This window comes from Cygnus olor (assembly GCF_009769625.2).
Source record: "Cygnus olor isolate bCygOlo1 chromosome W unlocalized genomic scaffold, bCygOlo1.pri.v2 SUPER_W2, whole genome shotgun sequence".
In the NCBI taxonomy this organism is placed as follows: Eukaryota; Metazoa; Chordata; class Aves; order Anseriformes; family Anatidae; genus Cygnus; species Cygnus olor.
In genome coordinates, this window is record NW_024429073.1 from 1,386,378 (window position 1) to 1,413,787 (window position 27,410).

The following is a 27,410-nucleotide window of genomic DNA, read 5'->3' on the forward strand; positions in this document are numbered from 1 at the left end:
TACAAGCACATTTGTGTTGGCATATGCTATTCACAAATTGTTTGCTCCAGTACAAATCAGCATTACTATAGTTTCTGTGCCATTTATTGTCCAATACTGCCGGAAGATTGGTTTCTTTAAACCTCCTACCCCAAATCCGTGATAACTTCTTATTGTTTTTTACTCGCCCAACGTGGGGCTCAAGGAATTTGAGATAAGGATGATAGTTGAGAGAAGTAATGGGCAAAATATGGACTGGATGTTTTTTTATGAATGTAATAGTTGTGAAGAATTTAAGAAAGCAGCAATTGTTGACTTGCGGAAAACGGACTCCACAATCAGTAAGATTGTAAAGTAGGTATGTTTGTTCAGCTCTGGGCAGCACAGGGGGTAGTCCCGCCAAAGTCGTGCGCGCCTGACACGGCAGCTTGCCTTGGTTATATGCAGTAAAGAGTTACACATGCATGAAGTTTCACAATACGCCTGTAAGGAATGGTCCAGCAATTCGTGCCACTAAGGGATTTGAAGGGTTAACATTGAGGCCTGGGTTTAGGTGATAAGAGAACAAAGGGATTTCTTTAGAGAAAAACTGCTGACTCTGCACGGACGTGCAGTAACTTCTGACACCCGGCCAAGAGACCACCAGATAAGGAGGAAGAATATGAGCCTCCCTGTCCGAGCAGCCCCCGAGAGACTAACAGAGACTGATAAGCAGGCGCACCTGGGAGGACTTCGGATTCGGGAAACCAACTATAATAACCTTGCCTCTTCTAAAAGTAGTAATAAATATGTATTAGCCTAGGAGTATAAAAAAATTAGCCGTCTTACATAACGGGTGTGCGTCTTGGTGGAGCAGAGACTCCCGGCGCACCCAGCGCTGTTTGCTTGCCTCTATTCGTTTAATAAATTGTAAACTTTGATTGCAGTCCTATTTGGGACTCAGTCATTTATAACAATTGGGGGCTCGTCCGGGATGGTCTTGGTTCCTGAATTCTGACTTGATCTAGGAGGGGCGCCCCCACCATTTGGTGGCTCCTGTTCGAGTCGGGTCGGGACTAATGCCATCTTGAACCTGAATAGGGGCAAGCAAAGATTTAGATTTTTTATGAGCTCCCTTTGCCGGCTGCAACACTATATTTTGCCCGTAATTCTGCGCGCGAAGATCCAAACGAAGACGACGGAGTCGTAAGTATTTAAGGCGTATACCGTTCGGTTGGGTGGGATTCGGTTGCCTATGTGTGTGTGAGAGTGTGACTGAGACGGAACTTAGTTCCGAAGCGATTGTGGAGGTCTTCTAACAGCGGTTCCAATCTCCCGCGAGGGACTTGGCCGGTGAAGGACCGAAGCGATTCCTATAGGATTCGTGGGTGGGTGATAGGTCCTAAACCCCCTGCAAGACACTCTCACTAAGGCAACCAAGGGCTGTAGGAATTGCCACAGTAAAATTCCTAGATGGGTCAGACAAAATCGAAGACCCGGGACCAGAGAAAAGGGAGCAAATTACCAGACATACCACCAGAAAGTCCATTAGGGATAATGATCAGAAATTGGAACGATAGGGGCCCCAGAAAAGGAAAAACGTAAATTAAAAATGATTCAATATTGTATGATAGAATGGCCGAAGGAGCCTTTAAGACCACATGTCTTTTGGCCCGTTTTCGGATCCTTTGAAGACTGGGTTTGCCAGGCTTTAAATCTACATGTTAATTCAAAGGAACCTTTTTAGCCAGGAGGAAAGTGATTATGCAGGATTATGGATCAGGACTTCACGTCCTTTTCCAGCCTCAATATTACACTAAAAGCAGACGAGAAGTTTGAAGAAGAAGAAAAAAGAAAAAAAAAGGAAAAAGAAAAAGATGATGAATGGGAGTCATTGGATAACCTACCACCTCTATATCCTAACAATCCACCCCCGGTGGTGCATCTTGTAATCCTATTTTGTTCTTAAATATTTTGAGTATGTCAAGGAGGAAGGTGGGAGCATTATCTAAGTAACAGTTTAGAAGTTTTGGTATATTTGCGGTGGTGTTTGGTCAGTTTCCCAAGTATCGGGGGAGGGGGGCTGACTGATTATCAAAGCGGTAGAACACAGAGAGTCACTTCTTCAGTGGTTCGGGCCTGAGCCCTGGGAATTTGGTAAGAAGGGGGAGAACGAATTTATTTAGGCCTCAATACCTTTTTAAACCCCCATCTTGACGGATACGCAGGAGTGATTCCTTGTGTGGGCTTACTAACAAAGTGCATGAGAAAAATTAGCATTCGGCTTGAAATTCGGTCTTGTTGAAATGTAAATTTTGTGGAAAAGGTGTTATTGTTTGTCTAGAAGACGGAAGACTGAGTGCTTCAGGTGTTTTTCCGAAGCCCTGTGGATTTATGATTGGAACGGGGCTCATTAATAATCTGAAATAGTGAAGTTTGTATGTGGAAAGAAGAGTTTAATCCCAGAGAATTGGGACATTTGGTGTTATAAATTAGTTTTGGTAGAAATCATTCCCAACACATCGTGGGTAGGGTAGATCGAATTTCAATTTATTTGAGCAATTCAGCAAGCAGCGATAAATAAAACAGCGCTGGGCGGCCAGGGAGTCTCCTGCTCCGCCAACGGCGCACACCTAAGCCCGCCAGAGTCTCGATTTATAGCCTAGTAGTTCCGGGTTTAGTAGCACATCCTGGTGTCTTCTACGACTGCACGGCCTGTTGCTAGAGGGTCTTCATCAGTCCTCTGGTGGTCATGGGGATGAAGATCGTCGTCTTCCTCTGTGTTGGGGTCATGTCTTTGCTGCGGTATGTGTGTTCCCATGCAAGGAGGAATGCCATTTTGCCCTTATTTGGAGCTGGTTTCTATTGCAATTGTTAACTTAACAGGAAGTTCCCATACTTGTTTTTTTCCTTCAACAGGATATTGGGGATATAAGCAGTCAACCGTTGAAACCCCCCTATCAGCAACATTTAATGAACAAACAAGGCTTTACCCATTACAATCCCCCCTTTTTCTCTGTATCATTTTGTTCATTAAATCTATTTAGTTCTAATTGACTCAGGATTAATGTTTCCTCTAGTATGGGTCTATCATTTATCGATTCGTACTTTGTCCTCATAAGCATCAGATGAGCAGCCTCCAATCTACCTTTAACAATAGTTATGACTTTGTTAAGGATACAAGGACCAAACGTCAGTCCTAGGGTTAATAAAATCAGCGGGCCAACTATTGTTGACAACAGAGTGGTGAGCCACGGCGAGTGATTATACCAGGACTCGTACCAGCTTTGCTGGGCCTCCCGCTCTCTTTTTCTCTTTTCCAATCCTTCTCTAAGTTTGGTCATGGTATCCCTCACAATCCCAGTATGATCAGCATATACACAACATTCCTCCCTGAGTGCGGCGCACAATCCTCCTTGTTGTAAATACAATAAATCTAGTCCTCTGCGATTCTGTAATACCACTTCGGATAACGATCTCATAGATTTTTCTAAAGCACTGATAGATTTTTCAATTCTGGCTAAATCTTCATCCACAGCTGCTCTCAGGGAGGTGATCTCTCTTCCTTGTTTGATTAACGAGGCAACCCCTGTGCCTACCCCTACACCCCCCCAAATCATTAGGGTAGCCACTGTCAGTGTGGAAATTGGTTCCCGTTTTGTCAAATGGTGTTCTTGATTGATCTGATTGTCATACATGAAACTCTCTGGGTGGTAGATTATCTTTGGGAGGATTATTACTTGAACACAGAATTCTACAGACTCATCGAACAAGTCCAGGGATAGACAAGGGGTAACTCCCATCTTTGAGCATACCCACCTAGCATTCTCTGCTGGTAATAACCATTTCGCTGTTTTTTTTATACTTCCGACATTAGTTTGATTTGCACACAAGTGCATTTTATCGGGTTGGACGTGTCCCACGCATCTCCCCTTCCCAGTCACTTGGGTCAGCGTTATGCCCTGACTCTCTTTCCCCCACATACATTGCAAGGGATTGGATCCATTCACCCGCCGAGCCTTCTCATTGACCCCTACAGCTTCATAAAAGGGCGGCCTTACCCCATAACAGAGCCAGCACCGCTCAGTTAGGTTAGGGCTGGTAGCGTTTAACAGCTGGTAGCTTACCTGCATCAATTTCCACAGGGAATTTTTCCCATTGTCACTTCCGGGATTCCGGATGATGGTATCATTACTAACAGTAAAATTTCCAATATTTTTCTTGATACCCTCTTCATCCAAGCTTGGGTTCAATACCGGGTTGGGTCCCACCGATTCAGGGGGATCTGGTGGAGCGACCTCCTTTTTTATAAATATGAAGCCTCCTCTATCGGCTCCAGGTTCCCAGAACCTTACACCCCAGGTTTTCCCTATCTCCCATCCTCGATCGTTAGGTTGTAATACTGTAACCCTCAGAGATTTACAAGTTCCGGCGTTGTTTACGCTACCGTCATAACTGTAAGTAGGCTCACGGCAACCTTCCGGTATCCAAGCAACATTGAGATACTTATTGGGAGGGTGACTCCACCACCTTGGAGTAGCTATGGTTTCACAACCCCAGCTTGCGCAAAAATAGTGCCCTGGATAGTTACAGTAACTTTTTCCCGGGTTTGAGCTAGGACACCAATAGGTAGCCTTTGCATTGGAAGCCCCCCAGGAGTATTGTCTCGGGGGACTACACAGGTGGTGTTCTGTATTTCCTCCCTATCCTAGTACCGTCCCGAGTAATTCGCAATTGGTTATGTTGAAAGAAGGTGCACCTGCCGTAATATTAGTTTTGAGGATCTTCGAGTCATCCCAGCTACCCAGGGTCCACTTAAAGGGCTGGTGCGAATATCCCTCGTCGGCCCCAGCCGGACAGGGGATATTCAGTAGGAGAGGTAGCGCCAACATACACCAGAAGGGCAACGTCCTTCTATAATTCTGGAGAGGCGGCTTCGAGCTATGGTGGGTACTAGGGCAGTTTATTCGGCTGGACTCCATTATCTCAAATAGGGGTGGGTACCACATAATCCGCCCCACCGTTGTACCCCTCTGCCTTGCCCGCCTACTTGGTTGCCTCAAGCAGCGGGGTTTACTTTTCTTCACGGCAGCAAGGGTAATCTTCAGGGGCCTAGGTACCGATTTTCTTGTTCCAGCCACTCCCAGTCCCAGTTGCTCACTCCTCCTTAGACGCGTTACCCTTCTGATGTATGGGGTTTGGCACATTAAGGAATTTCCCCTCCCCCACTTCCCAGTTCCCGTTTACAATGAACCTGTTTATTTCTTAGAGAGGGTTATAAGCCATACGATCGCGAATTCACTCATCAGTCCCTTTTCGCAGGGTCAGTTTCAAATCTCCAGGTCGGCTGGCCACTCTCCACCGTTCCTCTGGTATTGGTCCTTTAACTCGGCTGGCGTGAGTCCATCCTTTCTCAGCTGTCCGGACAGCTGTGTCTGTAGTAAGTAAAACAAGGTAGGGTCCTTCCCAACGAGGAGTTAAAGAGGTCTCTTTCCAGGATTTTATCAGAACCTGGTCTCCTGGTTTGATCCTGTGTATGGCCACCTCTAGAGGGGGGCGTTGTACCACTAATCCCTTTTCGCACAGCTGCCTCCTCCTAATCATAAGTGATACTATATATGATTGTATTTGCGACTCTTCCAACTGGGGATGATCAGTTGGGAGCTCTAAATCATACGGCATCCCATATAACATCTCAAAAGGGGAGATTCCTACATCTGTTCGGGGCTGGGTTCTTATGTTTAGTAAAGCCAATGGGAGGCATTTTACCCATGAAGTTTTTGTTTCTATCATTAACTTGGTTAACTGTTTTTTTATTTCCCCATTCATCCTTTCTACCTTTCCCGAGCTTTGTGGATGCCACGGGGTGTGATATTCCCATTTGGTCCCCAGGGAGGAGAGAGTGTCTCTGGCTAACTTTGAGACAAAATGCGGCCCTCTGTCAGAGTCTATTGCCTCGATCGATCCGTATCTGGGGATTATGTTTTCCAACAGTATCTTTACCACCGTCTGGGCCGTAGCTCGGACTACTGGAAAGGCTTCCACAAAATGTGTTAGGTGGTCAACCATTACCAGTAAGTATTTATATCGTCCCACCTTTGGTAGCTCTGTGAAATCTATTTGAATTCTAGCAAATGGTCTATGGGCTAATTCTCTTCCCCCTAAAGGCCTCTCTCTTAGTTGTTGCTTATTTATTCTTTGGCAGATCATACATTCATTAACTATTCTCTTAGCGATATTGTATACACCAATACACATATACTTCGTAGCAAATTGGTCCACCAGCGCTTGAGTTCCCCAGTGAGTTTTTTCGTGGAATTTCTGCATGACCCTCAGGGCCAAAGATTTCGGGAGAACCTCTCGACCATCAGGGAGTTCCCATTTACCTTCAGTTATTTCTTTCACACCCATTTGAGTTAATTTGTCTTTCTCTTGCACAGTGAAGCTGAGGATGAAATGTTGCTCCCCATGGAGATGGCAGTAGCTATATCGGGGGTTGTTACATCTACAGTGCACTGCCTCTGTTCCATAATCCTTCCAACAATCATAACCGGGGAACTCGGTTAAATCCTTCCCACAGGATGGGCAATCTTTCCGATTCTCCTTGGTATATATCATCATCAGCGCTGCCCTTTTGGCTTCCTGATCATCTAGGTTATTTCCCCTAACTAATGGGTTCAGTCCCTTTTGGTGTCCTCTCAAATGTACTACTGCTATTCCTATTGGCCCTCTCAAAGCCTGCAAAATTTGAGTGATCAATTCCTGATGAATCAATCCCTTACCTTGAGAGTTTCTTAGGCCCCTCTCTTCCCAAATTTTTCCAAAAGTATGCACTACCCCAAAAGCATACTTGGAATCAGTGTATATGGTTCTAATTTTACCTTTTAACATTTGTAAGGCCCTTAATACTGCATATAGTTCGCATGCTTGGGCCGACCAACTGGGACTCAGAGGTCCTGACTCTATAACAAAGAAGTTTTCTCCATTGATAATGGCATATCCTGACCTCCTTTTTCCCTCGACCACCCTCGACGAACCATCCACAAACAGCTTCTCCCCTTCGGCTAGTTCCTCCTCCTCTAGGTCTGGCCTAATTTTTGTCTGTTCTTCTATATTACGCAAGCAGTCGTGGGATATGTCTCCTTTTGGTTCCCCATATAAGAATTGCGCTGGGTTTTGTAGAGCTGTCGTTTCAAGCTCCAATTTAGGTGAGGAGATTAAGATGCCTTCATATTTCAGGAGCCGCGCATCAGTTATCCATTTGTCAGCCTTTTGCTGCAGGATCCCCCTTATATTGTGAGGTGACAATACCCTTAATTCGTCCCCAAAGGTGATTTTATGCGCTTCTTCCACCAAGAGCGCAGCAGCGACCACTGCCTGGAGACAGGTGGGCCATCCCCTACTCACGGGGTCCAAAAGTTTAGAAAGATATCCCACGGGTTTCTTTTTTCCTGCCCAATCTTGAGTTAAGACCCCGAACGCTGTCCCCTCCTCTGTGTTAATAAATAGATAAAAGGGTCTCTTCACATCGGGTAAATTTAACACGGGAGCGTTCACTAAATCCATTTTTAAGTCTATCAGGCTTTGCTCATCGCTTTGGCTCCATTTCATTAATCCTTCCCCAACCAGTTTCTGATACAAAAACTTCACCTTACTACTATAATTTTCAATCCATTGCCGACAATATCCTAACAATCCCAGAAGCTGCCTAACTTGTCTTTTGCTTTTTGGCGCTTGTAGTGACAAAATCCCATTTACCCGTTCGGGGTCTAGTTTCTTAGTGCCTTTACTTAGCCAATGTCCTAAATATTTCACCTCTTCCTCCGTGAACTGTAATTTTGACTTTGATACTTTTAGTCCCTTTAAGCTCAAGAAGTTTAGTAGCTTGATACTTTCTGTCCTGACTGCCTCCTGACTCTCTCCTGCTAACAGCAAATCATCCACATATTGAACTAAGGTTACTTCAGGATTCGGTTCATAGTTCTCTAATACTTGTTCTAATGCCTGACCAAATAGGTTCGGTGATTCTGTGAATCCTTGGGGAAGCACGGTCCATCTTAATTGTTGTTTCCGATGGGTTGCAGGGTCTTCCCACTCGAAGGCGAAATAATCCCTGCATTCCTTTTTTAAAGGACATGCCCAAAACGCATCTTTTAGGTCTATGACACTATACCATTTCTGCGCTGGGGACAGCTGACTTAGCAAGGTATGTGGGTTAGCTACTACAGGAAATCTGGTTATTGTTCTTTTGTTGACCTCCCTCAAGTCTTGGACTAGCCGATAAAGCCATCAGATTTCTTGATAGGTAATATAGGAGTGTTATGAGGTGACATGCAAGGCTCCAGTAATCCCTGTTGTAGTAGCCTCTCGATTACTGGGTGCAGCCCCTCCCTGCCTTCTTGAGACATTGGGTATTGTTTTACCCTGATGGGAATCTCAGGATTCCTGATAGTGACTTCAAAGGGACTAATATTTAAGCGGCCTACTGATTCGGGAGAATACCACACCTCGGGATTTATTTTTGCCTCATCCTCTACCGTGAGGGTGTATAATTTAACTTCGATCCCTTTATTTTTCACCTCCAAATTAATTTTTAGCTTAATCATTAGGTCTCTTCCCAACAGGTTATATTCAGCTTCTGGTACTAATAAAAAGGATCCTGTGCAACTTTGGGCTGGGGTCTCTATTTTCACCCCCTTTATTACTGAGACCCTAAAGGGCTCTCCTTTGGCTCCTATCACCTGTAATTTCTCCGAGGAAGGTTGACATCCCCGGGGTACCATTTGGACAGTCGATCTTTCTGCCCCAGAGTCCACAAGGAACTCCACTTCTTGATGCTGGGGACCTAACTTCAATTTTATCAAGGGCTCCGTTATACCAGAAGTCCCCAGCAGATGGAGCCCCTGACTCCCCTAATCTTTAAACATTCGCTCATCTTGTAAGCGTTTTCTGCAGTCCTTTTTCATGTGTCCCTTCTTTTGGCAATAAAAACGTTCTATCTGTCTTAGATCCCTCTGATCACTCTGGCTCCTCAGAGGTCTTTTTCGTGGTAGCGGAACACCCTTCGGGCGAGGGGGGGGCCCTTTTTGTCCTTCCTGGACCGCTGCCACTAGAATCCTGGCCTGCCTTTTCTGAGTCTCTTCTTCTCTTCGCACATATACCTTCTGAGCTTCTCTCAGCAGTTCATCCATCCCTCTATCCTGCCAATCCTCTAACTTTTCTAATTTCCGCCTGATATCCCCCCATGATTTTGCCACAAATTGCGTTTTTAACAAGGCCTGTCCCACCGGTGTACCGGGGTCCAGTCCCGAATAAAGCTGGAGGTTCTTCCTTAATCTCTCCAGCCATTCTGTGGGAGTTTCATCCTTCTGATGTTCACTAAAGGCCTCATTTATATTTTGTCCTCTAGGGACTGACTCCCTTATACCTTGTACAATAACAGTCCTTAAATCCTGCATATGACCCCTATCTTGTTCATTTTGGTTATTCCAGTTAGGCCTCTGTAGGGGCCATTTAAGATCTCCCGCAGGACCCTGCTGGTGTTGCTGGTCCCAAATTCGCATTCCAGCCCTCCGAATCATGTTCCTCCCTTCTGCAGTGAATAATATACCTAAAATGGCCTGGAGTTCTTCCCCGGTGTAAACATTAGGCCCCAAGAACTGGTCTACTCGCTCAGAGACTCCAAGAGGATCTTCTAAGAGATTTCCCATTTCCTTCTTGAATTCTCTGACGTCTCCCGTATTTAGGGGGATGGAGACGTATCCCATACCGGGTTGGGGCCCTCCCATTGCAACCTCTCTTAGGGGATATAGTCTACCCCCATCTTCTCGATTTCTAGTTTGGCTCCGAGTTACCCGTCTAGTCCTCTGAGGGGTGTCCGTGGTCAAATCGGGATCAGTGTGGTAATTTGGAGCCGTGGGGGGGGTTGGAGGTGGAGAAGGGGATAGATAAGGGGGGGGGTGAAAGTGGGACTTCTTCCTCATTTCGTTCATTCCTTTTCCTCCCCTCTTTTTCTCTTAATGGGTATAAGTTGGCTCGGGTCTCAGATCCTATCCATAGGTGTGCATACTCATTCTCCTCTAGGCTGAAAGGCTCCTTCGAATTCACATAAATGTTTAGAGCCTGACAGATCCAATCCTCAAGGGATCCAAATACTGGCCAATATAAGGGGTCTCTCCTAATTTGCTTCCCACCCCAGACTTCCATACAATAATGTATCATCTTAACTTTATCCTTACCCCGCCTAGAGGGGTAATCGTTTCAATGTTTAATCATTAACCCTAACGGGCTTTCCGGTGGTATCGGGGGCAACCTAGCCTTGGGTTCCGACCCACCCATGGGACCAGAAGACTTGCTCTTCTTCTGTCCCATCTTCCAGAGTGCCTTCACACACACACACGGTCTTCACCTCCCGTTCGTGGCCCAGTCCCTCGCGGGAGGTGGGAACCGCACTACCAGGGAGTCCGCACTCGCTTCGTCCTCGATTGGATGTCTCACACAGGCACACTCTGGGCTTCCCAACCCCAACCGAACGGATAACCGGCCTATACTTACTCACTCCTGAGTCTTCGTTCGGAGCTTCGTGCACAAAGATTAAGGGGTTACCGATTGTTTATTTACTTATCGCTGGAACTTTAGGTTCGTCGGTAGGGGTGCGTTGGCTTGGGGACCTCCAGACAGGGACTGCAGAATCAGCGGGGTGCGCCTCCCCTGGGAGGGATCCAGCCAAGCTACCACTATCCGAGTCACGGCACCAATTTGTTATAAATTAGTTTTAGTAGAAATCATTCCCAACACATCGTGGGTAGGGTAGATCGAATTTCAATTTATTTGAGCAATTCAGCAAGCAGCGATAAATAAAACAGCGCTGGGCGGCCAGGGAGTCTCCTGCTCCGCCAACGGCGCACACCTAAGCCCGCCAGAGTCTCGATTTATAGCCTAGTAGTTCCGGGTTTAGTAGCACATCCTGGTGTCTTCTACGACTGCACGGCCTGTTGCTAGGGGGTCTTCGTCAGTCCTCTGGTGGTCGTGGGGATGAAGATCGTTGTCTTCCTCTGCGTTGGGGTCATGTCTTTGCTGCGGTATGTGTGTTCCCATGCAAGGAGGAATGCCATTTTGCCCTTATTTGGAGCTGGTTTCTATTGCAATTGTTAACTTAACAGGAAGTTCCCATACTTGGTTTTTTTCCTTCAACAGGATATTGGGGATATAAGCAGTCAACCGTTGAAACCCCCCTATCAGCAACATTTAATGAACAAACAAGGCTTTACCCATTACATTTGGGAAGAAGATTAGGGAAAGATTGTTAGAAATAGGGGGCACAGAAAGCAAGAGGACTTCCACTAAGTATTGCAATCAATGGTGGCCACTATATAAACTAAATGGCCACTTTATGGATCAATCGACTATAACAGTGTCTTGCAATTAATGTTGTTTTTGAGGAGAGAAGGAAAATAGGATGAAATGTTGTATACTGATATGTTGTTTCAGCATCGTGGAGGGAAAAGGTATGGAATTAAGTTGGCCCCTGAGTGAGCCTTTGGTGTTGGCATTAGAAAAGTACAGGCTGGAGAAAGATAAAGGAAGTGTTAAAAGGGTTGTTGAAGGTGTTAAAGGTTGTGTGGCATGTAGTATTTGACAGAGCTGTTTGAAGTTGAATGAGCAGGGAAAGAGGATGTAGGAATGCTAATAGTTCCGCCTCAACCCGAGGCTGAGATCTCTAAATCGCGGGTGTGAGCCCTCTGGGGCAGAGGGACCGTGATGGGTCCGAGAGAGTTGTCGTGGAAACAGAAAAGCAGCTAACTCTTAAAACAACCTGAGTTCATGTGTGAGCTCAGATTGCCAATGATTGCATTCCCCTGACCGACGCCCCTACTGAGACTCTAATCACCCCGGAAATTATGTAAATACCAAAATCTGGTTAAATTGGGAATTGAGAATCTGTTCCAACAAGGTCCAGAAGAAACCCCTATGGAATTTTTGAATTTTTGGACCAACTTTGAAATGCAATGAGAAAAAAAAAATGGACCTGGCTTAAAAAAAAAAAAAAAAAAAAAAAACAGAGGCAATTGGCTAGCCTCTTTCCAGGGCAATCGGCCCCTGATATCAGAAAGAAATTGTCTTAGGCTGCAGGACAAACTTACAACAGTCAGGAATGACGGGGACCTGGGGCATCTAGCCTAGCAGGTCCACTAGTTGAAATAAAGCTAGGAAACGAAGACAGAGGCTTGAATTTTTTGTTGCTTACGGGAGCTTCTTTCTCTGTGTTAATTAGTCTGTAAATGTAATAGGAGCAACATATTCAGTGTTAAATAGTTTAAAAGGACGATTAGGAATTAAGACAACTACAATAATTGGAGCCACAGGGAAGGAGGAGGAACGGCCATTCTTACAACCCCTTGACTTGCGTTTTGGGGGTAAGGAACTAACCCATGAATTTTTGTATGTACCAGAATGCCCGATTCCACTCTTGGGACGGGATCTATTAGCCAAATTAGATGCAACAATAACCTTTGAGGATGGAGAATTAATAATGAAGGTACCTGAGTCCAAAGTAGGACAAATCCTAATGATCAAAGATAAACCCTTTGTTAATATTCCAAGAGAAGTAGAAAATGCAGTTATACCAGCAGTATGGGAAACAGATGTACCAGGGAAGTCGAAACTGGCACAACCGGTAAAGGTGGAATTAAAGGAAGGAGCCAAACCTGTTCGAATCAAACAATATCCACTCAAGATAGAAGCTAGGCAGGGGATAGTGAAAATTATTGACAAATTTCTCAAATATCAGATTCTGGAAGAATGTAAATCGGAATACAATACTCCAGTTTTTCCAGTAAAGAAGCCGAATGGCGAGTATAGATTGGTACAAGATCTTAGAGCAATAAATGAAATAACAAAGGACATTCACCCGGTAGTAGCTAATCCTTACACATTGTTAACATCTGTGAGAGAGAAATATAAATGGTTTACCGTAACAGATTTAAAGGATGCCTTCTTTTGCATACCTCTTGATAAAGATAGTAGAAAATTATTTGCCTTCGAATGGGAAAACATATTGAAGTTTTTGTACCACATATGGTAAAAACTGTTTTAGAACAAAAGGAGGGGCCACTGGTTATCACCCAGCCGGATGATGAAATATCAGGCAATACTAACTGGACAAGATGATGTAACCTTGAAAACGACTAACCTGTTAAATCCAGCAGTATGTCTAGGAACTGTTCCAGAAGAAGGACCGTTGGAACACAATTGTGTGGAAATAATCGAACATATGCCAGCTGCGAAGGTTTGAAGGATGTACCCCTTGAAAGGTATTCAGTGGGAATACCACACTCCCTGGCACCCACAGAGCTCAGGGAAAGTAGAAAGGATGAATCAAACAATAAAACAACAATTGGCTAAGTTAATGATCGAGACACAGCTGCCCTGGACGAAATGCTTACCATTGGCACTTTTAAACATAAGAACTAAACCACACAGTGAGACTGGATTATCATCATATGAAATGTTATATGGTATGCCTTATTCTCAAGGGATGCCCCTAGGGAACAATGTAGTTGAGGATCGTAGTATCCAGAAATATATAATTACCATTGGAAGGAGATTACAGGAGCTAAGAGAAATTGGGATGATGACTCAAACACCACCTTTAGGATTTGCTATTCATAAAATACAACCAGGAGACAAGGTCTTAATAAAAACCTGGAGAGAAGAATCATTGAACCCCCGATGGGAGGGACCGTACCTTGTTTTACTTACTACTGAAACAGCTGTGAGAACAGCAGAAAGGGGTTGGACCCACGCATCCAGAATAAAAGGACCAATAACTACCGAAGCCTGGAGGGTTGAGTCCACTCCTGGGGAACTGAAACTGAGACTAAAGAGGAACTAATATCCCAGCAATGAGGTTCTGCATGAATTAAGGGCACTGGATAAAGGGGACAAGGCTGAAGGGAGGAAAGGGAGAAGGCAAGACCAGGGTAGGACCCTCCACTGCGGTGTGTATGGTCTACCGAGGGAGGCAACCCCTATGGGTATTGACTGCCGAGTGAGAGGGCCTCGACCGCACTTCTCCCGCGCTAAGATCAGGTTGTCCTGAGAAAAATAACATGAGAACCTTTTAAACCCATAATAAAATTGTGATTAGTTTTTCCAGGAGCTGTATCACCCCGAAGGGCTGAATGGTAACACAAGCTCTGAAAGCGGGCCCAACCTCATGACTGAAGGCGTTTCCCACACTCTCAAGATTGGACGGCGAAAAAGGATAAGAAATGCTATACTTCCTGGTATTGTTTTTACAGGGGCAATTGGGCCATGGGCAAGAATGGAGGAATAACTTTTCACTTTGGGGGAGGAAGTGGCCAAGGCCTTTAACCTTAGTAACTGCTGGATTTGTGGAGGACCGGGGGGAACTGAAAGTTGGCCCTGGGTAGCAGGCCCGGTCGAACCCAAGTGGTGGGTCAGTAACTTGAGCGAAGTTCATAATGGGACGCAATTTTGGAAAGAGGAAGGAGGCCCATGGCAGTTGCACTCGTCAGCTCCGGGTGTATACTGCTTGAACAGAACAGGAACAGTGGCGGTGGGAAAAAGCATTTGCAATTGGACTCTGTCCCCCGGATATGATTGTACCGATCCTGGATGTAGTCCTATAAACTGTACAGCATGTAGTGGGAAATGGAACGCCACACATGTTCAGCTGAGAAACGGGACTTGGCTGAAATGCTCATATAGAGAATTTTTTGGTTCTGGATGTAAAACTGTGGCAAGAGCACAAGCGGGGTGACAATTCGATGGTCAAATCTTGAGCTGTCAGCGTGACAACACCACTAAGGAACAGCATGTGGTGCGGGTCTATCGCTGGAGATGGCAGAATGAGAATGGGAGGCGAGTGTTCTTTAAACATTTCTGGTCAGCTTATAATATAACAGGCCACCAAGGAGAACTGAATTGTGACTGTAAGTGGAAACCCAATGTGGGAGCTTGGAAGTGCGCATATACGAGTACAAATGGGGCAGACATTGTAACAGGACCACTCGGTAACAAGGACACTCTGTATTATCATGCCCCAAGGGCTGAAAAGGGATGGGATGTTCCTTTTCCAAAAGGGACGTGGGCCCTAAAGGGACATTATTGGGTGTGTGGCAAACATGCTTACAAGAGGCTACCCGGAAACTGGTCGGGAATATGCTATGTGGAGTACATAAGACCCTTGTTCTTTTTATTGTCACAAACACAAGGAAATCATTTAGGAATAAGATTGTATGATGACCTGAACAGAGTGAAACGATCTATTGATACTTCCTTAGCCGGGGGTAGTGCCCAAAAGAGGGGAAAGGATGAATGGCCTCCTGAAAGAATCATACAGCATTATGGGCCAGCTACCTGGAACCCGAATGAGTTGGTATCAGGAGCCCGAGAACCTATTTATAATTTGAACTGAATAATTAGGTTGCAAGCTATCCTCGAAGTTGTAACCAATCAAACAGCGACGACCTTGGATCTTCTGGCTGATCAATCCACTCAAATGAGAAATGCTATCTTTCAGCATAGAATGGTCTTAGACTATTTACTAGCAGAAGAAGGGGGGTGTGTGGAAAACTGTCTTTGCACAGACTCAGTTGCTCCTTGGCTCTTGTCCATCTGCAGGACCAGTTTCTACCACTTTCTTAAGATAGGCTCACTCTCTTATTAGGAGACTGACCTTGGTAAGGGGCCCAAGGCTTCTTGCTTCAGTTAATTTGCACAATGCACCATAGTTAGCAAAGACACTAAGTAGCATCCTAGTTTAATGCCGTCAGCGCTCTATCTCTACTTGATAAGATTCTCCTAACTCCCTCTCTCATTGTGAGGATGTTGTGGTTTAACCCGGCCGGCAGCTAAACACCACACAGCCGTTCGCTCACCCTCCCCCCTCCCTCTCTGGGATGGGGGAGAGAAACGGGAAAGTGAAGCCTGTGAGTTGAGATAAAGACAGTTTATTAAGACAGGAAAATAATAATAATAATAATAATAGTACTACTACTAATAATGTGTACGGAACAAGTGATGCACAATGCAATTGCTCACCACCCGTTGACCAATGCCCAGCCTATCCCCAACTGTTTCCTTTTGCAACTCACGTACCCGTGCTTCTAGGGTCGCGGCAGATTTTCCATCCCATTTTCTCATGTCTTCTCCATGGTCACGTAGGTAAAACCACAGGGTGGCACGGGGTGTGTACCCACCATATTGTCTTTCTTGCACGGATGAACGCTTACCCCTAATAGCTGAGACGCTGGTTTGTACAGATGGGGAGGAAAATAAATTCTCTTTAAGTTGGTGGACCTCTTTAGAAAGTTTCTCCAAAGTATTCTCTTTTAGTTGGTGGCCACTGGTTCGTACAGGTGGGGGGAAGTTAAATTCTCTTTAAGTTGGTGGAACTCTTCAGAGAGTTTCTCCACAGCCGAGACGCAGGCCTGTAGGGAAGAGGAGAGACTTTCTTCGTACTCCCGGAGTTGTTTAGCCAATTCATCCACTGTGGGTTCCTCATCTTCTTTCCAGGTTATTATTGCCAATGTGCTGGCATATGATGATGGTGCACTCCGTACAAACTTCCGCCACATGGGTCGAGTACACTGGACTTCATCTGGATCTGTGGATGTTTGTGCGTCGTCTAAGTCCTTATAAATTACTTCCCGTATGGCTAATTCCCTCAGGTACTGAATTCCCTTCTCCATGGTGGTCCACTTGACTGGTAGACATACAAGTTCTTCCTTGAAGGGATACCTTTCCTTCACAGCTGACAGGAGACGCCTCCAGAGGCTGTGAGATCGTGCTCCATCTCCAATTGCTTTGTCAATGCTTGCATCTCTAGCAAGGGATCCCAGCCGCCTGGCTTCCCTGCCCTCTAATTCCACACCATTGGCTCCAGTGTCCCAGCACCGGAGCAGCCAGGTGACAAGCTGTTCACCTATACAGCGACCAAAATCTTTTCGCACATCTCGTAGCTCACGCTGGTATAGGGTTCGGGTAGTTACCATTGATTTTTCGACATCCTCATCCTCATCTTCATCCTCCTGCACATTTGATGGCCCAGCCCCGTCTTCTCCATACCTAGACCTAGCAGAAGACTGTCTGCGTTCTAAACGACCTGAGTCTCTATACCATTTTTTCACCTTGTCTACAGGGGCAACTTGCACTGCTACAGCTCGTTTCTCTGACCCAGCCACAGGGTCTGCCACAGGGGTTGGAATACCCTCTGCAGGGGCAACTTGCACTGCTACAGCTCGTTTCTCTGACCCAGCCACAGGAGTGGGAGCGGCTGTAGGAGCTGGAGCAGCTGCAGGGGCTGGAGTGGCTGCGGGAGCTGGAACTGGAATGGCTGCAGGAGCTGGAACTGGAACGGCTGCGGGAGCTGGAACGGCTGCAGGAGCTGGAGCTGGAACAGCTGCAGGAGCTGGAGCGGCTGCAGGAGCTGGAGCGGCTGCAGGGTCTGTCACTAGGTTGATAGTAGCATCAATTGCAGGTCGATAGGCACAAGCCAGACCCCAGCACGCCACAGTGATTTGTGTCACTTTGGAACTGCCAGAGTCATGACACCTTTTTTTCAAGCATTCTACCAATTTTTTAGGATTTTGCAGTTGTTCAGGGGTGAATGTCCAAAACACTGGAGGTGCCCACTGCCCTAGAAGCCTGCCCATATCCTCCCACACTCCCTGCCACTCGCAAATATCCCGCCTCAAGACAGATCTCTGGATGAGATTCCTAAGTAGTTGTTTAACCTTAAACAAAACCTGAAGCGCATTCAGGAGACATAACAACAAGAACATGCTGGTCTGAGTATCCCAAGGATATTCAACATCTTGGAGAGCTACCGTAACTAGCTCGGGGGATAAGAGGGTGGTGAAGGAGAAAGGGAGAGTGAACAGGTAGGAAAAAATATCTTCCCCTGTCCCCTCCACAGATTGACTCCCTGATGAAAAAAGGCAATAGGTGTAATTGCTAATAGTTTCTGAGATATGGTTTCCGAAGTATAGAGTCGACGACAGTGCTGAGTACAAATACCAGGTTAGAGTCATGACCAGAAATCTCATCATTTCATAAGCCATCGTTACACCACACAGTACCATAACAATCTTAAACCAGGGCCCGGAAAGGATAAACAGCACGACAGGGAGCACATACAGAAAGTAACTTGCTATAAAACTCAATTTGGGAAACAGGCACAGCAGACTTGAGATTAAGGCAATCAACATTGTGACTAGCAACTATTAAGCAGGTCGAATACTTATACCAATTTTAGTTTAACACACTCTGGTCAAATCTGTCATTATCTCAACCCTTCATGCCCCAGGTTGGGCGCCAAAACGACTGTTGTGGTTTAACCTGGCCGGCAGCTAAACACCACACAGCCGTTCGCTCACCCTCCCCCCTCCCTCTCTGGGATGGGGTAGAGAAATCGGAAAGTGAAGCCTGTGAGTTGAGATAAAGACAGTTTATTAAGACAGGAAAATAATAATAACAACAACAACAACAACAACAACAACAATAATAATAATAATAATAATAATGATAATAGTATTACTAATAATAATGTGTACGGAACAAGTGATGCACAATGCAATTGCTCACCACCCGTTGACTGATGCCCAGCTTATCCCCGAGCAGCCGGCCCCCCCACCCCGGCTAGCCACCCCTATATGTTGTTCAGCATGACGTCAGATGGTATGGAATACCCCTTTGGCCACTTTGGGTCAGCTGTCCTGGGTCTGTCCCCTCCCAGCTCCTGCTGCATCCCTAGCCTGCTCGCTGGCAGGACAGAGCGAGAAGCTGAAAAGTCCTTGGCTTGGTGTAAGCACTGCTCTGCAACAATTAAAACATCAGCATGTTATCAGCGCTCTTCTCATCCTAATCCAAAACATAGCACCCTACCAGCTACTAGGAGGAAAATTAACTCTGTCCTAAGTGGAACCAGGACAGAGGACTATGTTTCATATTAGTGTGGTGAAGGGACGAGGGGTGGTGTGTGTGTAAATTGTCCATCTCGTCGGTGTTGTGATGATGTTATGTTTATTTTGGTGCGGGGAATTCTTTTTCTTTTTGATGTAAGTGAAGTTTGTGAAGCTTGTGATGACTGTAAAGTAAGAGTATATTGTGATTATTCTTAAATATCCTTTTCACAGAGGCGAGGGGTGGAATGTAGTGGGTTTACGTGGCAAGGTTTTGGTAGCAGGGGGCCATAGGGGTGGCTTCTGTGAGAAGGATCTAGAAGCTGCCCCATGTTAGGTAAGGGCCCCACTGCTGACCAGAGCCGAGACAATAAGCGATGTTGTTTTGTGCCTCCATGAGAGCATATTTAAGACGGGGGGGAGAAAAACAAACAAACAAACAAACCCACGCTGCGCTTCACAGCAGCTGGGAGAGTGAGAGGAGTGAGGAACAGCCTTGCAGGTGCCAAGGTCAGTGAAGAAGGAGGGGGAAAGTGCTCCAGGCGCCGGAGCAGAAGTCCCCTGCAGCCTGTGGTGAGGACCATGGTGAAGTAGGCTGTCCCCCTGCAGCCCATGGAGTACCACGGTGGAGCAGGTTTCCGCGCTACAGCCCAGCTGCCATGGTTACCACCGTGGACACCTTCTCAGGAAGAACCGGAGGGAGTGCCGGAGTGGCTGTCTCCACAGTAACATACCCCACCTTGTGGGGTATTCACGTGCATAAAATTCCATTGAACGTCAAAGGACCAATTGGGAATGACTGTAGTGTATTGCTGCTAGGATGATCAAGTACAACTTCGACTGGATTGTTTGTTTTGCTGGGAATAATTGATGCCAACTATAACGGACAAATCCAAGCTATGGCTTGGACACTGTCTCCACCACTGTCAATACCAAAGGGAATGAGAATTGCTCAATTGATTCTTTTCCGAGCAGTAGTCTGCAGGAGTTGGTTCAAGAACAACTCCAACAAGGACATATTGTTCCGATAAACAGCCCATGGAATTCACCAGTGTTTGTCATCAAGAAGAAGTGTGGGAAATGGAGATTATTGCATGATTTGCGACAAATCAATGCAGTGATCAAGGACATGGGCTCCTTGCAGACAGAAAACAAAACGAAACAAAATAAAAAGAGAAAAAAAGGAAAAAAAAAAAACAGTACTTTTGAATATTGTATTGGACTTGCAGTATGCTGTAGGCATTGCTCAGCGCACTGAGAGGGCACTTTTGAGACATATCCCAAAGGGAAACTTGTTTCTAAAATTTAAGGAGCTGTTATTTTTGGTAGAGCAGCAAGTGCACCCGTATTGTATTATTCACATGCGGAGCCACACCATGTTACCTGGTATTTTTGCAGAGGGTAACGCACGCGCTGACCAGCTAACTAATATGACCCTGACTGCCCTGGTGCCTAAGGTGCTGGAGCAAGCACGGTTATCCCATGCCTTTTTCCATCAATCCACCAAAGTCTCGGCGAAACAATTCACTATATCGATCACTGATGCCAAATTGATTGCACAAACGTGTCCTGACTGTCAACAACATGTTTCAACCCCGTCTTTAATGGTAAACCATAGAGGTCTACGGTCCCTACAGTTATGGCAGACCGACGTAACGCATATTCCAGAACTTGGTCGCTTGAAATATGTTCACGTATCGGTAGATGCTTTCTCTCATGCTATTTGGGCGACAGTTGCGGTGGGTGAAACTAGTCGCCACGTCCAGGCTCACTTCCGTGTCGCTTTCGCAGCGCTAGGCATCCCAAAGGAAATAAAAATCAGCAGTGGCCCCGCCTATACTAGTCACTCCCTTCAAACCTTTTTTCAAACTTGGGGTATCCGACACATCACAGGCATTCCTCATTCCCCCACGGGCCAAGCCATTGTAGAGCGCACACATCGCACCTTGAAAGCACTGCTAAATAAACAAAAAGGGGAGACACCCAGGAAACACCACAGAACAGGTTGGGAAAGGCACTTCACGTAATGAATCACCTATCGTTACCCTTTCCTCACAAAGAGGTACCGCCCATAATAAAACATTACAAAAGTATGAATTACATGCTGTCACGGGTGCCACAATCAGAGCAGGCCTTAGTAATGGCAAAAAAAAAATTAAATACAGGTCTTTGGGAGGGACCCCAGCCTCTAATAACTTGGGGTCGAGGGTATGCTTGTGTCTCTACAGGTCACGGACCAAGATGGGTACCAGCAAGGGGGGTAAGGCCATGGTTGGCCTCCTCCTCACAATCGCCGCTGTCATCGGTTATTGTCAGCCCTGGGTCTCCATCCAACCACGCCGCAACATCTGGGTCACCCTCGCCAACATGACAGGACAAGAAGCGATGTGCCTGTCCCTGGCTAGTGCTAACGACCCATTTATGACATGTCTGGCGGGGAACCCGGCAGATAACAAAGATTGGACTGTCTACTTGCCGCAAGCGCCCCTAGAGCCACAGGAATTAGATTGTAACAGCATGTGTAAGGTTCGATTGCTCGGGCAAAAAACCAAACCATGAAACAAATCCTCAACGCCACACTTGCTCCTTATTGCAATGCATCTCTTTGGTGTAATTATACAAAACTATAATAGCATAATTCCTTGTGCCAGGAGCTGCTCTGCTCGGCTGTGGGATCGACTGTGGAACGGACGCCCCTAGGTGCACCCCGAGCATTTTCCTTGGAGGGGTCTCCACTCTCAGCCACTCACCACGGGAGTAGACAAGGACCTCCTGAAGCCACAGACAAATTATTTTAAGTGATATTTTCTTGTGGTATGAATGAGAAGTGCAAGAGGCCTCTTTGCGTGATTGTGCTGTGCGAGTGAGATGCAGCATCGCTGCGAAGCAACATCCCTAGCGCTTAGTGGCTTGTTGACTGATGCAGATTCTAGTAGGCACTCTACTTTACAATCGTAATTCTGCATGTGATTCTTACCCTGTTGCTTATTGTACCCTGCTTATTGCAATGTCTGCGGTGATTGATAGAAAAATCTATAGAAAGCGTTTGGTTGGTTGAAAATAAAAAAAGGGGGAATTCTGGGAAAGGAATTTGCAGGTGGCTTTGCGCTGTTTCACACATCCCTGAATTAGAGATAATGAGGAAACAAGTGGTAGAAACAAAAACTTGAGTAAGGTCGAGATGAATTAACTTAGCTACAGTGTTAAAGATGAGCTTTGCGCAGTGGCCAATTGCTGGCTGGCTTGAGGTGCATGTCTGAGGGTCTCTAACCAATTGTATGACAGATTCGGGCACGTGGACAGCATATGGTATAGTATAAGTAGTGGAGAAAAAAGGGCAATAAAGGCCTTTTGTTGAAGAGCCATCAGGAGTCCATGTTTTTCATCCCTTCAGGGATCTTATCAATGTATACAAATATCTTAAGTGTGGGAGACAGTGGGATTTGGCCAACCTCTTTTCAGTGGTTTATGGGGATAGGACAAGGGGCAATGGCCAAAAAATGGAGCACAGGAAGTTCTGCACCAACATGCGAAAGAACTTCTTCATGGTGAGGGTGACAGAGCACTGGAACAGGCTGCCCAGGGAGGTTGTGGAGTCTCCTTCTCTGGAGATATTCAAGGCCCGTCTGGACGCCTACCTGGGCAACCTGCTTTAGGGAACCTGCTTTGGCAGGGGGGTTGGACCCGATGATCTCTTGAGGTCCCTTCCAACCCCTACAATTCTGATATTCTGTGATCATTTTTTAAAAGAAATGATTCTTAATTAGACAAACAAAGTTCTGAGTTGTTCCTATGGGCAATTAGTTGCTTCTATCTTCTTCATATATCCACAACCCCCTTTTAAACGCTGACATTTTATGGACTGATAAAGCAGTCATTCAGCTGAGTGAATGCTTGCAACAAATGAGAGGTAGCTTCCATCTATTTTTGGCCCAAGTAAGACAATTTTTGGTGTAAAGCCTTCAGAATTAAGAAAGATGGGGATAAAGAAAACTGAAGTTAGCTACATCTTGCTATGGAAGAGTACTGGAGAAAGTGATGCAACTATCTTACTCTCCTATGCTAAAGTATGTAAATAAGAAAACGGCCACTTGAATTCTTATTTTGTCATGCCATTCATCTGTTCTTTCTAGTATTTCCAACACTAGAAGGAAAAGATTCATATAGTTACAGGCCTGGGATTGTTTTGGACATGGCTCCAAAATGTTTATTTGAGCAACCACATTTCAGATTGAAAAAACTATATATGCAAACCAATGACTAAACATATGTAAAATGACTGAAATTTCTTTTCAAATATTATAAAGTTAAAGAAAGGCAATGAAACAGGCCCTGTGTCAAGATGCAGTTCTGGGAATAAAAGCACCTCCTTTTTATTTGTTTAAATGAGTCTTTTTTTTTTTCTTTTTTTTTCTTTTTATGGTCTCATTCATTATGTTTGAGTTTTCAGACTATGGAACCTTTTCAAGTCACACACCTCTATGTGTGTGACATTCCTTGACAATCATTTCAAAGTAAAAGGACCGACAAATTACATTGCTTCTCATTCTGTACAATACTTTATAAGAGAAATGTAAATGCCACATATAATTTTGTTAAGCACTGGGGGAGCAAAGAAAAATAATGAACAAATTAAAATATTGATATTAGTGATAGTAACTTTGCAAAAAGTTATGCATCCAAATTAAACCGTATGCTGTAAACACAGGGGAAGACTAAGTATGCTTAACAGAGAAAATTCATGACTATCCATTTTGCCAAGGGGTAAAAGGAAAAATGGGTAAGAAAATTACCAGTGTAACATCTTGACATGTTTTATTTCCATATTTTAAATACAAATTTAGATTTCACAAAAATTTGGACAGGTATACTCTTTGCTGGATTAAAAACTGGCTGGATGTCTGGGCCCAGAGAGTGGTGTTGAACAGAGTGAAATCCAGCTGGTGACCAGTCATGAGTGGTGTTCCCCAGGGGTCGGTGTTGGGGCCCATCCTCTTTAATATCTTTATTGATGATTTGGACTAGGGAATTGAGTGCACCCTCAGGAAGTTTGCAGATGACACCATGCTGGGGAGAGGAGGAAGTGTCAGTCTGCTGGAGGGTAGGAAGGCCCTGCAGAGGGACGTGGGCAAGTTGGATCAAAGGGCAGAGGCCAGTGGGATGAGGTTCAACATGGCTAAGTACTGGGTCCTGCACTTTGGCCACCTCAACCCCATGCAATGCTACAGGCTTGGGGCAGAGTGGCTCGAAAGCTGTGCAGAGGAAAAGAATCTGGGGATGTTGGTCAATGCTTGCCTGAACATGAGCCAGCAGTGTGCCCAGGTGGCCAAGAAGGCCAATGACATCCTAGCTTGTATCAGGAATAGTGTAGCCAGCAGGACCATGGAGGTGATCGTCCCCCTGTACTCTGCTCTGGTGAGGCCGTACCTCAAGTACTGTGTTCACTTTTGGGCCCCTCACTACAAGAAAGACATCGAGGCCCTGGACCATGTCCAGAGAAGGGCTATGAAGGTGGTGAAGGGCCTGGAACACAAGTCTTATGAGGAGTGACTCAGGGAACTGGGGTTATTTAGTCTGGAGAAGAGGAGGCTCAGGGAAGACCTTATTTGCTCTCTACAGCTACCTGAAAGGAAGGGAGCTGGGGGTCAGCCTCTTCTCACAGATAAACAGCGACAGGACTAGAGGGAATGGCCTCAGGTTGCACCAGGGGAGGTTTAGGTTGGAAATTAGGAGACATTTCTTCTCAGAAAGAGTAGTCAGGCATTGGAAGGGGTTGCTCAGGGAGGTGGTGGAGTCACCATCCCTGGGGGTGTTTAAGGAAAGGGTGGACGTGGTACTTAGGGACATAGTTTAGTGGGTGACAGTAGTGGTAGGGGGACGATTGAACCAGATGATCTTGGAGGTCTTTTCAAACCTTAATGATTCTATGAAAGAACTTCATATCTGAAGCTGGAAAATAGAATACCTTAACTTTCACTTTTATAATTCAAATTGGCAAAACAAACAAACAAACAAAACCAACTGAGGTTAAAAAAAAAATGAAAACCTGAATGATTCAAAAGTAATTCCTTGTTAAAGCATGTGTGTGTAAGTGATGGCATAAAGATGTGCATCATAATTCCACCTCTTTTCCTTAAAGTAGACAGATCATTGGAGAAAAAAATATTTCAAGTCTGCCATTATTCAGATTAGTACTTGGGTGTCTTTTTAGAGGTTTCAATGGTATATATTGTTCATTTTATGCAAAACAATAGTAAACACCTCTGAAAGAAATGCACTTTCCCTTAATACTTTTGTTGTGTTTTAAGCCGGTAGGCAGCTAAGCACCAAACAGCCATTTGCTCACCACTACCACCCTCCTACAGTGGGACATAGTAAAAGCTTGGGGGCTGAGATAGAGTTTAATGGGACAGAAAGAATATGATAAAATAATAACAACAGAACGTACACAAAGCAAGCGATACAGAATGCAATTGCTCACCACCCCACCACCCACTTGACCCCCCCCGCCCACATCAGCCCACCACTCCATATTAGCTGTTCAGCATGACATCACATGGTATGGAATATCCCTTTGCCTAGTTCAAGTCAGCTGTCCTGGCTCTGTCCCCTCCCAGCTCCTGCTGCACCCTCAGCCTCCTCGCTGGCAGGGTGGTATGAGAAGCTGAAAAATCCTTGATTTAGTGTAAGCACTGCTCTGCAACAACTAAAACATCAGCATGTTATCAGCATTAATCTCATCCTAAATCCAAAACACAGCACCATACCAGCTACTAAGAGGAAAATTAACTCTATCCTAGCCAAACCCAGGACAACTTTATATAAGCAGTATGTTTCATTGAGTCATTCTGAGATAACAAAAGCTACTAACATCTATTTTTTTGAACATTTAACATGTAAGAAATTATTTTATGTACAAAATATTCCTATTGAAATGCTTTATTTTTATTCAAGTCCATGTTTATATTAAAAGTAAAAGTAATACATATATATTTTAAAAGGAATAGCATGACATATGTTGTAAAGACAATCCTTTGCCCCATTGCAATCTGACTACGAACTTATTTATAACACTCATTTCACTTATTCAAGATGTTAATACTTACTCTACTCATCTCGTTTGTGTAAACAAATAGTAATTAACCTCAGACTCAAAATTAGATGCCATAGCTAAAGAGCAAAGCACTTACCAGTCATTACCTAACAGACATTAATTTCAGTTCAGGTAAACCTCCCATGTCTGCACTGATCTGCCCCCAAGCAGCATGAAGCATCTAAACTGAACTGACCGTAACATATCCAAAGATCATTTTCTTTCAGATAAAATGAAATTCTTCCTTATTCAAGAATGGACTCCAGAACTTCCGTGTGTGAAACAGAAGAGTGCGCTACTGAGTCAGACAAAACAAACTGAACATGAAATTTTCATGTTTCATTAAAAACTGGAATGCAACATCTATATTTAAACAACTTTATTAACATATTCAAGCAGTGATTAACATTCATATTGTGTCACATCATACAAATGTAAACACAAAATTACTACAGTACAATATATATATATAGTCTGCATGATCCAAAATTTGGTGGCCCCAAAAACTTTAAAATTCAGCAGCTTATCAAAAATTAAAACCATATTCTATTTAAAATGAAGTTCTGTTAGCACATAGGCACTCTTCAAGACATATCACTCAATTTAGTGGTTTGAGATGTTGCAGGAGGATATGTTTGAAGTAAATATTCCAACAGTGTGGCAGATACAGAAACACCAGATTTAAAGCTTTCAAGCAAAACTTATATAACCTAAGTTGCCAGCAGAAAGATCCAGTCATTTTTCATTTAAAACTATTTTATATACTGCATCTGATTTAAAATTTTAGAAGTGTTTAGTATGTCAGACAATGTACAATATATCTACCTCTCTCTTCCCATTTAAAAAACAAACAAAAAAATACAAACCTTACTATTATACTGGAGATTTCAACAGCCAAATAAATCTGCTTATACCAATCTATTTTTTCTAATCACCGTCCCCACAAAAGTCACCCAGACCTTCTCAATTTTGTTGCTTATCCGAAGTAAATAGATACCTATGGCTGGAGTAGCACAATAGAACCAGCTTATAAAAAGTGACACTATACTGTAACACCACACAGGGATACATTTTTATAGAGCCATTTTAACTTCCCTTACAAATATATTCAAGTGAATAAATATCCTTATTATTTTAGCAGAATATACTCTATAAGGCAAGCAACGAGAGTACTCACCTCAGATTTTCCCATTTAAATTAATCTAAAACTGGCTTAGTCCAACCATTAAGTTAAAAGAGCATCAGTGGCAGACAAAAAGCATCAGTGGCAGACAAAAAAAAAGTTTCTATTGGAGAAGAATACTTCTGATAGACTGATGGATGCAAGTAATTCTGGAGAATGCATAGGTGAGTGAAATACACAGCTACTGATTGAGCTTTATTTACTCAAGATGAAGTTACTCGATATACTTATGTAATATATAACATAC

The 27,410-nt window shown here is 44.6% G+C and overlaps 2 long non-coding RNA genes across 2 annotated transcripts in view; one reads left to right on the forward strand and one right to left on the reverse strand.

Annotated features, from left to right (window-relative positions):
• Window positions 1-1,154: 1,154 nt before the first annotated feature.
• LOC121062924 lies at window positions 1,155-27,047 on the reverse strand. The gene is made up of 4 exons (XR_005815737.1): window positions 27,037-27,047; window positions 16,660-16,670; window positions 4,855-4,869; window positions 1,155-1,270 (listed from the first exon to the last, which is right to left on the reverse strand). It is a non-coding gene; the product is annotated as an uncharacterized LOC121062924 (long non-coding RNA).
• LOC121062922 overlaps window positions 1,268-27,410 on the forward strand; it is a 31,684-nt gene continuing 5,541 nt past the window's right edge. Inside the window, exons 1-3 of the long non-coding RNA XR_005815735.1 lie at window positions 1,268-2,200; window positions 16,761-16,771; window positions 18,949-18,964. This is a non-coding gene — a long non-coding RNA (uncharacterized LOC121062922). The remainder of the gene's footprint in view (window positions 2,201-16,760; window positions 16,772-18,948; window positions 18,965-27,410) is intronic.